The sequence below is a fragment of the Xiphias gladius genome, chromosome 11, assembly GCF_016859285.1.
Source record: "Xiphias gladius isolate SHS-SW01 ecotype Sanya breed wild chromosome 11, ASM1685928v1, whole genome shotgun sequence".
NCBI classification, from domain to species: Eukaryota; Metazoa; Chordata; class Actinopteri; order Istiophoriformes; family Xiphiidae; genus Xiphias; species Xiphias gladius.
The window spans coordinates 4,864,313-4,876,689 of NC_053410.1; the positions used below are offsets into that span (position 1 = coordinate 4,864,313).

Consider the following 12,377-nt stretch of genomic DNA (forward strand, 5'->3'; position numbering starts at 1 on the left):
TATCCGGGACATTTACATAAATTTAAATAAAATATATTGTTCACCACACTATTCTATGAGATATGTGCAAGTCAGAAGTCTCTTATTGCACTTGATTGTATTTGTCTTCTGTGGTGCCACAACTTATCCCCACAGTCCCATGAGAGGCTGTTTAAATAATATCCTAATAACAAAAATACTATACGTTTAGTACAGTAAGCCCATATAAAGTGAGGAGAGAAATTGAGAGGAGCGAGAGGGTTAGTCTAGTTTCCAACGCCCTCCATCGGCAGCGACATCTCTCTCTCTCTCTCTCTCTCTCTCTCTCTCTCTCGCTCTCTCTCTCTCTCTCTCTGGTGCTGCTGCGCGCCCGTTCAGTTTCCCTCACACCGTTTCCGAGGCTCTTGGAGGGAGGACGGATAAACGGCGCTGACGGTACCGGATTTGAAACCCTACTCAAAGAAAGGAGGGATGCTACGGTGATTTTCCCTCTTTTCTCTCTCCGACACCCAACTCCTCCTCCTCACCACCACCACTCCTCTTCATCACTTCAATCTCGGAACCTTATCAAGACGCACTACTGCACTGTCTGTCATGCTTGCCCTCTCTTTTTTTATTCATCTTTGAACCCCGCTTGTTTGATTTGGGTTTTGTTTGTTTTTTAACTCTGCGCTCCGGCGGATAAAAAAAGAGGAGAAAGAACATTTATGATCCGAGGAGAACCGACTTGGCTCTGCATAGTTGTTTTTTTCACCCCCCCCTCTCCAAGCGCACGCAAACAGAAAAACCGGGGTTTCAATCAGTGGATGTGTTGGACATCTGATATAAGAAGCAATAATAGTTGGCAGAAGTGAGCGTTTTCAACTGGCCTGTATGTATTGGGGGAATTTCCTCGGAGAGACGGGCTGCGCACGGAGTCTCTCACTTCCAAGGTAAGGACCTCTCGAGTTTATGGACTGGGATTTTGCCGTTGTCACCTCAGCACAGCAACATTCAAACCCCCCCAGTCTGTTTCTCTCTCCTCGCTGTCCGTGCGTCTCTTTCTGAGCCTTTACAGAGCGTAAAACGGGCGAGAAAGAACCGAGTGAAATGTTTCGGTTCCCGGGATTCTGGGGAGATTGAGGTTAGACTCTGGATGAATCCAAACACTGTGTTGTCACACAGTCACTGCATATGCTTTGCATCTTAAAAAGTTCACTGTGAGAGGATGTCGGTCTTCGTAATGTTTGAGCAAATAAGGAGTACGGTACGAAAACCCCCTCCGAGCCTTTGCGCATTAGCGATGGTAACAAAATGTGAAGACTTGGGTGTATGTGTCGTGTCGCTGGCTGTTACAGTGCAGACTTTCTTCGGTCCTAGGGACCACTGGATGACGGTTGGATTTGTGCGGTTTCCACATCACACTGCCAGTATTTTTCACCTTTCCAGCGCAGTGTGTGCCTGCATATTGGCGATCGTTTGGTGTGTGCGTGCGCGTCTGCAAGTGAGCGTTTGTGTGAGCCTTTGACTCTGTGTGTGTGTGTGTGTGTGTGTGTGTGTGTGTGTGTGTGTGTGTGTGTGTGTGTGTGTGTGCCTGGCCACGTATAGTGGCTAATCTCGGTGCAGGCTCTGTTTCGCTGTCTCGGTGCCTAACGGCGGATCCGCGCAGCGACGACGCACAACTTTTCTTTGGATCACCGTCAACGTAGGTTTGGTGTGTGTGTGTGTGTGTGTGTGTGTGTGTGTGTGTGCTTAACGTTCAGATCACATCAGCCACGGAAGGAAATTATTTACTCAATCATTCCAATAAATATAAAGAGATAAACAGTCGTGACTTTTTGGAGTGACAGTTATATTTGCATTTATTCTGGCGTTTAGGCCTATTTCTCCCAGAAAGCGTATTTCACCCCACTTCCCATCTCCCGTTCAGTCAATACATCTTAGCTATGTTACAGTTTAAATGATCAACCATAACCTCTCTATCTGTTTCTGTTTCTTTCTTAGTCTGAGACGGGGTTGATCTTTCACATGGACTGCTCTGCGCAGCGTCCATTATCGCTTTGTGGAATTAAGATCCTGAAATGCGAATCCCTGAAGACCCCACACGGTTTAGTATTCAGTCCATTTGAATACTTCCACCAGAGCCGCGTCCTTGCCCTTTCCGAGTGCGCCAGTGCCGGTGAAACTGCATAAAAATTGCATACAGCCAACTTGCCCGTAGGCTCGTTCAGGCTCATTCTGCACTCAATTAGGTCCGTGCGTTTGGCTGATCGTCCCTGTAGGGCCACATTTGATCATCGTTTTAATTGTTGCATAGACATCTACTGAAATCTTAGCGAAAATGTGTCCTTGCTGTACGAGTCTCTGTGTGTGCGGGTCTGATGTCGATAATCATGTATGGACGGAGTCCTGAGTCGCTGCCGAGTCGTTTTTAACGGAGAGTAAGTGAGATATTGGTGTATAATTTGGGCAGCTGCAATTCCGCTGCGTTTTCAGTGGGGGAGCAGGGAGAGAGAGAGAGGCGTTGACTGTAGGGCTGTACAGTCTTTGGTATTCATGGCACAGCTCAAGATTGCTGCTCTCAAGCAGGCAATAATCTCTCTCCCTCTCACTCTCCACCTCTCTCTCCTTCTGTCTCCCACACTGTTGCGCTATGAGATGTCTCCCCTCTCTCCCCCAACTCCTCCACCGCTCTCCCCCCTTTGCATCTCATCTACCCCCTCTTTCTCCACACTCTCCTCCTCCTCTCCTTCTCCCCAGGTCTCTCCATCTCTCCTCACCCCACTCTGTCTGACTCACTATGTACTCTTCAGTCTTGTGGGAGCCATTGATGAAAATCATTTGTTATTGTTGTATTTTGTTAGGGGGTATAGGGGGTCCTTATCAGTCAGGCTTAGCTGGTTTCCACTGCTGTTTCTTGTGGTGCCTTTAAAAAAAAAAAAAGTCTGCATCCACCAGAGAGATGCACACAGAGAGATCCTTCAGAGGCACTAGCTCCAGTTTGTTTAAAGGGGAAAAAAAGGGTTTGTAACTTCTTGACTTACATCCTCACAGGCAAAAACCTTTTTTGACACTTTGCAAGTTTCCAGTGTAGCAACAATGTTTTCCTCCGCATTTCCTTAGTATGTGGTTACTTTCAGACAGCATTTCACTGTTTATTTTTGCAGCCTGCATTTTGCTAATTAGCCTACAGACGAGTCGACATTGCAGAGAAGAAAAGCAGAACCCCCCCCCTCCTTTTTAGTTCTGAAAGTTTATATTGTGGCTACTTAAAAGACTTATCACAAGAAAAGAATGGGTTTAACATCAGAGCCTTCGCACTGCGGCTCCACAAAATGTTTTTTTGTAAATAGCACCAAAGTATCGCCCGATTTGTGCTTTTGGATATTTGCTTAATTCCCTAATTAATTCTTCTAGCTATACAGTTTATCAGGCGCGTAGTTATTCACTCTGGGTAGAGGAGAGGAGAGACAAGAGAAAACGAGGGGAGAAAGGATGTGCTCTGCAGAGAAGATGGGGTGTAGAGAGGAGTCGAAAGGAGAAACAACAGGGAAGGCGATCGGAGGAGCAGAGCTGAGAAGAAAAGAGCATGACTCCTATCAGGATGTGAGGAGGAGGCGGGGGAAGAGAGGAGGGCAGCATGACTTCTATCAGCAGTGTATTTCGTCTCACTCTTTTAATAAGAGCTACTGCTGTCTGAGCTGAAACGAGACCCGCAGCTAGAAAATGCCTGTCTTCACTTCGCTGTCTCAGGAGCGAACATAACTCCCTTTTCAGTTCCTGCAAAAGTGTGGTTTTATGTCTGGGAAAGCGATTGTATACTTTAAAAGCAGGACAGAAACACAGAATTCCCTTGTACCGGTACATCTTTGTGCTATTTAGGGTGAGTTGTATACAGAAACCTGGCTTGGATGACAGATGAAAGCAGGGTGGGTGAGGTATCAGATTTTTCACTGATGTTCAGCCAAGAAATTGCACAGAAACTGACACAGAAATGTCGTCAGATTCGTTGGCTTCGTCAAAGCCGTTTCAGGACGTGGCAATGGAAATATCCTTCCTCATGGCTGTGTTCCCTATAGTTTGTAAAGATATAATTAAATCTGTGAACATAAGAGCAGCCAGCAGAAAGAAATCTGTGTCCTTCAGCAACGTTTGAAAAGACACAACTAGGCCAATGAATGCTGCTGTATTCAAGTTAAGATGCACACTCCAATTAAGTTTACAGATTACATAATGTTTGTGGGGACATTATAGTAAGTGCACAATAGCACAGAGTCACCTGTTCTGTCTATAAAAGATCAAGTGACTCTGATCTTAGTCCAGGTTCATAGCTATAATCCCAGATTGAATTTAGTCGTAGTCCTTCCTCTCTTTTCTTCTGTCTGTTCTTTCTCTTTAGAAAAAAAAACATGCAGGTGAGGGTTATGTTTTACATACATGACAGGCTTGTGTGATGGTTTTTACCCACAAATCTGGCTTTGACTTGCCATAAACCACTTTTAAAGATGTAATGGCCAAATTTGTGTTGATTCCACATTCTTAAAATGTGCAGGGTTGAATTTGAAGAAAAAAAAAAAATCTACTGGAATGAGTTTAAAAAGCAACCGACTGCAAACACTGCTGACATAGCTCACCAGGGAGGCAGCAACATAGAGGGATTAATTTATTACACTGTAATCACTGTATTTATATTTAATTAGGTGCCAGCTGCTCATTCTCTTAAGTCGTGGTATTGTAAACTAGTTTCTTTGAAACTGCGAAACAGGGGGAAAAAAGAGAGGTTAGAAAGCAAGAAAAGAGGGAGATGTTGCATACGAGGAGACAGATTTCAAAAAGAAGACCGAAAGAAAAGTAAAGGGGGAAAGAGATGAGAGAGAGGCACTCGACCTTTCCTAGGCGACGACAGAGGGAGCTGTTGGGCTTTGCTGCAGCGACGACTACTCTGCTCTACTCTTTTTTTCCCCTCTTTCTGCTTTTTCTAACTCTTTCCCTATCTCTGTTTTTCCTTCTCTCACTCTGTCTCTCTCTTAGGGAGCCAGTCAAAGAGATGGAGAGGTAGTTAGGCTCCCCAGGGACACAGGATTCAATCTGCACGCCCCAAAACACACACACACACACACACACACACGCACACACGCACACGCACACTCGCACGCGCACACGCAGCACAAGTCTGGTCTGGATAAGCATGTCCACTGTGACTGGCTTCTGTTACCTTCAGATTTGCATTACCTCCCGGGGAGAGAGAGGGAGGGAGCAAGAGAAAGAAAAAGGGAAACGGCGGTAAAGAAAGGGGGAAATTGACTTGGCTTCTCTTTTGCCTCTGCACTGTTCTATTCCTCTAGTCCCTGGGTCCACAGGTGTGACAGAAAGTAGAGTCAGTCTGACAGAAAACTGGTTACACTTCAGCCTTCTTTCTTTTTTTTTTTTTTGTACGTCTCAACTCTACAGTTCTCCTTCAGCTATTCAACTTCTTTTTTTCCCCGTTCCTTTCTCCCTGTCTATTGAAGACAAAATGAAAGGAAGCCAGGTAGATGTTACACTGATTTATAATTTCCTCTGGCAACAGGATGGGATTATAACTCTAATCTCCAGTCTCAACCAGATTAAATGACAGAGTCAGTAATTAGTGTTTTTGACCTCTAATCCTTTCACGTACCCCCTAGAGAAAAAAAAGACAGTGGCTGATTTGTCTGCATTTAACGTGGGCTAAGGTGGGTGGGGGAATGATTTCCTGGGTATTGGTGCATGTGAGGAGGACTGAAACAGTACAGGTGGCTCATTGTTGTTGACACAGTTCCCGCAATATAATGCCCCCGGGTTTAGTTTCCTTTGCCTTTAAGCATCGAGTTTTTATGTTTTCCTTTTCTTTTTTCCTTTTTTTTTTCTTCTGCTCATGTGGTTTCAATTACTGCTAAAGTGTTCAACATTCCAGTGACATGAAAGTTATAGTGCACGAACTGGAGAAGTTAAATTACCCAAGTTCAACACATGACAAACATGACTGTAAAAGATATACTGTGTGTACTCAGCCATTCATTATCATTATTTACCCGAAAACTGTCTTTTTGTCCAAATGTGGCCATAGACTGACATTTTAAAGTCATTCTTCAGTTCGCTAACTTTGTGAGAACATCCTATTTTTGTGATTGTATATCCTTAAACCATACAACAGCTGAGAACAGCATCAGCGTTATCTTTCAGTCCAAGCGAGAGTTTAAATCATCTGGGATAACTTCTGTCAAATAGAAGAAGTCTTACCAAAGTCTTTCCAACATCTATCTGTCTATCTGTGACCTATCAAGGGGGTATTTCCCTGCCCTCAAACCTAATGCATGCCCAAATTGAATTAACCCTGAAAATGACAAAGAAAAAAAAAATTCAATATCAAGCCAAATTTAGTGCACTGGAAAATGCTTTTCATTTTTGGGCACAGAAATAAACCAGCGTGATTCATGAATCTGTCCCGCGCTCTCATTACTTGATGACCAAAGTCACATTGTAGTCATTTAAATTGTGCTGGCTTAAACTGGATAGATGCACATACGGACTTGGAGACAGGAAACAGTGCCACACATAATACCAGAAAACAACAAGGACACCACTTAGAGCAATTAAACAAAGACAAGTGATGGCACAGAAACAATCTGGCATCTATTAAATTTCCACTTTTAAAACTGATTTCCTTTTTGTCGCATTCATCCAGGGAACAGAACACCAGACGCAGTAGCCGAAATGTGTTGGTTTTGAACATGGAGGGGTTCTCCGGGAGCAGCTGAATATTGCTCTTCAGTTATTGTGACCTTTTCTCACGCACATGAGACAGAGGAGCGCGTGCAGAACAGGTTGTTGGGATTCACTGCCGGATGATGAGGCTGTGGTGTAATTGTGATCACGGTGGAGCCTGGGTCAATGTTAATTCAGGATTAATGAGCGATTTCATCGATTTCAATATTGATGATCAGAATACAGTGTTGACAGGGGTACTGATCGGATCAGAATGAGAATTGATTACTGCAGATAGATAGCGATATTGATCAGAGCACCTTGTGTTTATGTCACGCACACACACACACACACACACACACACACACACACACACACACACACACACACACACACACACACACACACACACACACACACACACACACACACACACACACACACACACACACACACACACACACACACACACACACACACACACACACACACACACACACACACACACACACACACACACACACACACACACACACACACACACACACACACACACACACACACACACACACACACACACACACACACACACACACACACACACACACACACACACACACACACACACACACACACACACACACACACACACACACACACACACACACACACACACACACACACACACACACACACACACACACACACACACACACACACACACACACACACACACACACACACACACACACACACACACACACACACACACACACACACACACACACACACACACACACACACACACACACACACACACACACACACACACACACACACACACACACACACACACACACACACACACACACACACACACACACACACACACACACACACACACACACACACACACACACACACACACACACACACACACACACACACACACACACACACACACACACACACACACACACACACACACACACACACACACACACACACACACACACACACACACACACACACACACACACACACACACACACACACACACACACACACACACACACACACACACACACACACACACACACACACACACACACACACACACACACACACACACACACACACACACACACACACACACACACACACACACACACACACACACACACACACACACACACACACACACACACACACACACACACACACACACACACACACACACACACACACACACACACACACACACACACACACACACACACACACACACACACACACACACACACACACACACACACACACACACACACACACACACACACACACACACACACACACACACACACACACACACACACACACACACACACACACACACACACACACACACACACACACACACACACACACACACACACACACACACACACACACACACACACACACACACACACACACACACACACACACACACACACACACACACACACACACACACACACACACACACACACACACACACACACACACACACACACACACACACACACACACACACACACACACACACACACACACACACACACACACACACACACACACACACACACACACACACACACACACACACACACACACACACACACACACACACACACACACACACACACACACACACACACACACACACACACACACACACACACACACACACACACACACACACACACACACACACACACACACACACACACACACACACACACACACACACACACACACACACACACACACACACACACACACACACACACACACACACACACACACACACACACACACACACACACACACACACACACACACACACACACACACACACACACACACACACACACACACACACACACACACACACACACACACACACACACACACACACACACACACACACACACACACACACACACACACACACACACACACACACACACACACACACACACACACACACACACACACACACACACACACACACACACACACACACACAGACACACACACACACACACACACACACACACACACACACACACACACACACACACACACACACACACACACACACACACACACACACACACACACACAGGGCTGTTTTGTTTTTGTTTTTTTTGTTTTTTTCCAACAGCCAACTTTAACGGCATTTCTGCTCTGGTAGACAGCAGGGAATGACACTGACAAACAGTGAAGGAGAGGAGGAGAGAGAAAGGCAAAGCATATGGGATGAAGGTCAAGAACAAGGTTCATCTCACGTATGAATTTTAGGAGGTTTTCTTTCCATTCTTCCGTTAGTTTGGTACACAAATGCTCCGGATAGGGGTCAGTGAGGATTTTTGCGTTTGCTTTAATGCCAATTAATAATTCACGGCTGAAAAGGCTTCCGGTTTGACAGATTTTTATATGAGGTACAGAAGAGTCAGTGAGAAAGAAAGGATGAAGGCAAGAGGGGCTAGTTTCTGCATGCGGGTCAAGGAGATATTTAATGAGTCGTTTGCTTCTCATTATTCAGGATAATAATTAACAGTGTGTGTGTGTGTGTATGTTTGTGTATGTGTGTGTTCATTTTCTTTTTGGAGCCCACAGTGGAGTGGTCAATCATAACTGTCTCATCTCACTTACTCTAACTGTGATTCTCCTGTCTTTCTCCTGGCATCCTCTTCTTCATTCTTCTCTCTGATTCACATTAGAACTAGAACCAAAGTTTATTTTCACTATTGATAAAACTCTTGATTATAATCTCTTTCTCTCTGTCACCTTCATCCTTCTGTCGCTCCCTCTAGCATTTCTCTGCGGTGAAGCTTGCCAGTATGTGCCGCACACACTCTGAAACACGCACGCACGCACGCACACACACACACACACACAGGTTTGAGTGCGTATTTGCAGACGGTGTTGTTGATTATCATAATTAACATGGTTATGTTAATTGTAGCAAGATAATTTTGCTGATGGAACACGTTTGTAAAGGTGAACTCTATGGACAGGCGGTTATGGCCTCAAGGCACAGTGTGTGTTTGTGTGTGTGAGAGTTTCTTTTTGAATAGCGTGTGTATTCATACTGTGTGATAATGTGTGTGTGTGTGTGTGTGTGTGTGTGTGCCCTGTGCATGTTAGCAGGCTGACAGATCTGTTCCAAACAGGTGTGTATCACCTGTTAACAAAATTTATTTTGCAACACACGTGCTGACACAGACGCACACATTGATATAGAAAGCAAAACCTGGACACTCTGTCTCGGGCTACGCGCACACACGCACACGCACACACACACACACACACACACACACACACACACACACACACACACACACACACACACACACACACACACACACACACACACACACACACACACACACACACACACACACACACAGCCAGCCTCAGTGGTCAGCCAAAACAGCAAATGCTGCATAGAGCTTATCTGATTATGAGCAGGGTTAGATAGAGGACTCTGCATCGTAGGGGTGGATGAAGAGATATGCAGATAAACAGACCGATACATAGTTTAACTACAAAAGTGGCATCCTGGTGGCTCACTAGTCTAAAAACCATGTAACTGTGACCTCCGTCTGGCCAAGAACATTTATCATATGTCCCTCTCTGCACATTTTCCCTTTGTTTTGCCACAGCAGAAATAGCTGCATGAAGGAATACCCCTAACACATGCGGTGGCTTGAGAGCAGAATGCAGGGCAGATTGTCATGATGTGTGGTGTCCGATGTCATGGTGAGAGGAGGGGCTCCGGCACCTAGTTGTATAAACTTTCTCCCTGGAAACAAGAAGCCTGATCTCCATTCTTAAGGTCTCCACTTTTTTTCCCCTCACCACATTATTTATGACGTCCGCTGGCGTACGGTGCATGTGATCAAAGCCTGACTGAGAGAAGTAGAAGCTTATTCTTTCACTTGCATTGAGGTATGGTAGGGGTGGTAGGTGTTAGATATTGGGTTGTTCACGCTGTCTTACCTGCACACCAGAGCCATTAGACAGGTAATCAGAGTTCATGTTTTGGTCCATCTTTGGACATCAACGAGACCAAACCGTAAGGGGTTAAAATGTTTCCGGTGGCATAAATGCAGTCGATCTTAGTGTGTACATCAGTATCACTTGGATAAATATTAAAAGAGGCTTCTTAGCCACACATATTTTAACATTTCAAAGTGTGTGTGTGTGCCTTTCTAGCATTAACCAGTCAGCGTGCTGGCAAGGCCTGCTCTTAATGTCAAAGTAATGCTTTGATCACACTGGGACTTATCTAGTAGTTCTCATCCTCTCCTGTCTCTTTCTCTCTCGTCCTCTCCTTCCTTCCTTCTCTCCTCGTTCCTCCCTCCCTCCCCTATCATCTCTTATCTCTCCTCTCATCTCCTCCTGTCCTCTTCAATATGCCTCTCCCCTTTTCTTCCTCTCCTCTGTATTCATCCCCATTGTGCAAGTGATGAACTAAACACAGCTACTAACCTGAAAAAGTTCCAAAAATAAACCTGACAATAACATATAGATTAATTATCAGCTAATTTCTGTATTATCACTTTATATAACGCTCGCTAATTAAAAATCAGGCAGGAATGCATGGCTGATATCTATCTATTTTCTCATCACATAATGAGCAAGTTTACTAATGAGCAACTCACATGAACTTCTTGTGTGAACAGATCCCTTATTGATTCAGCTCTGTAGATATGAAGGTGTGCTCGAAGGATATCAGTGTGTGTCTTCTGTGTACCTTCACACAGAAGAAGCCTTGAGATTATATAACCACTGTCAAAAAAGGCACACACTTTGTACGCTCTGATGTGATGCTGTGGTGGCAGATGATGGCTCACTCACATTCACACACACACACACACACACACACAGAGAGAAAGGGAGCTAAGAGTTCACATGGGACTCTGACACACACATAATTCACACAGAAAACAGTTTTCTTTTCTACAAGACAGAGTATTACTGCAAGCCTGACCTCTTTACCATAATAAGCTCTCTCCATTTGCCGACCTCTGTCTCTTTCCATTTGTTTCTCGGTGTGTATGTGTTTCTTTATTTTTTCACTATCACTCTCACTACCTCCCACACTTTTTGCATCTTTCTTCCTTTTCATGTCTCTCCCTTTTTTCCTATCTCCCTCCCCTTTCTTATGCTTTCTTTCCCTCTTTCTCTCCCTCTGCCTCTCTCTATCCATGCTTCATTGACCGTGACACTTATATTAGTGTAATATGATTGAATATGACTGCTGCCTCCTCATAGGACAGTATTAATTTCACTTCTTTCCATGCAAATGGCTTGACTCCAGTATATTTCTTTGCCCGCTCCATGCCTTAATCCCTGACCATGACTCAGAGACTTATGGAGCAGCCCTTATATAAAACAAACTCGCTTTTTTTTATTTTGTCATCAGTCCTCTCAGGTTTTGTTGGTATATCTACTTGTTTCTCTCTTACCTTTTATCTGTGTCTCTTCTTCTTAATAGTCCTAATTTTTCATTCTATCTCCGTTTTTATCTCCCTCTTCTACTGTCTCTTTGGGGTTCAGTTGCAGCTTTGACTGCATTGACCTTTTTAATGAAAGGAGAAGCAATGAACGACAGATATAGCCTCATATAGAACTGGACT

At 44.6% G+C, this 12,377-nt stretch overlaps 1 protein-coding gene across 1 annotated transcript in view; it reads left to right on the forward strand.

Annotated features, from left to right (window-relative positions):
• The first annotated feature begins 384 nt into the window (after positions 1–384).
• Positions 385–12,377, forward strand: part of cdh11 (cadherin 11, type 2, OB-cadherin (osteoblast)) — an 87,766-nt gene continuing 75,773 nt past the window's right edge. Inside the window, exon 1 of the mRNA XM_040139769.1 lies at positions 385–911. The gene's annotated coding sequence lies outside the window, so the exon portion shown is untranslated. The remainder of the gene's footprint in view (positions 912–12,377) is intronic.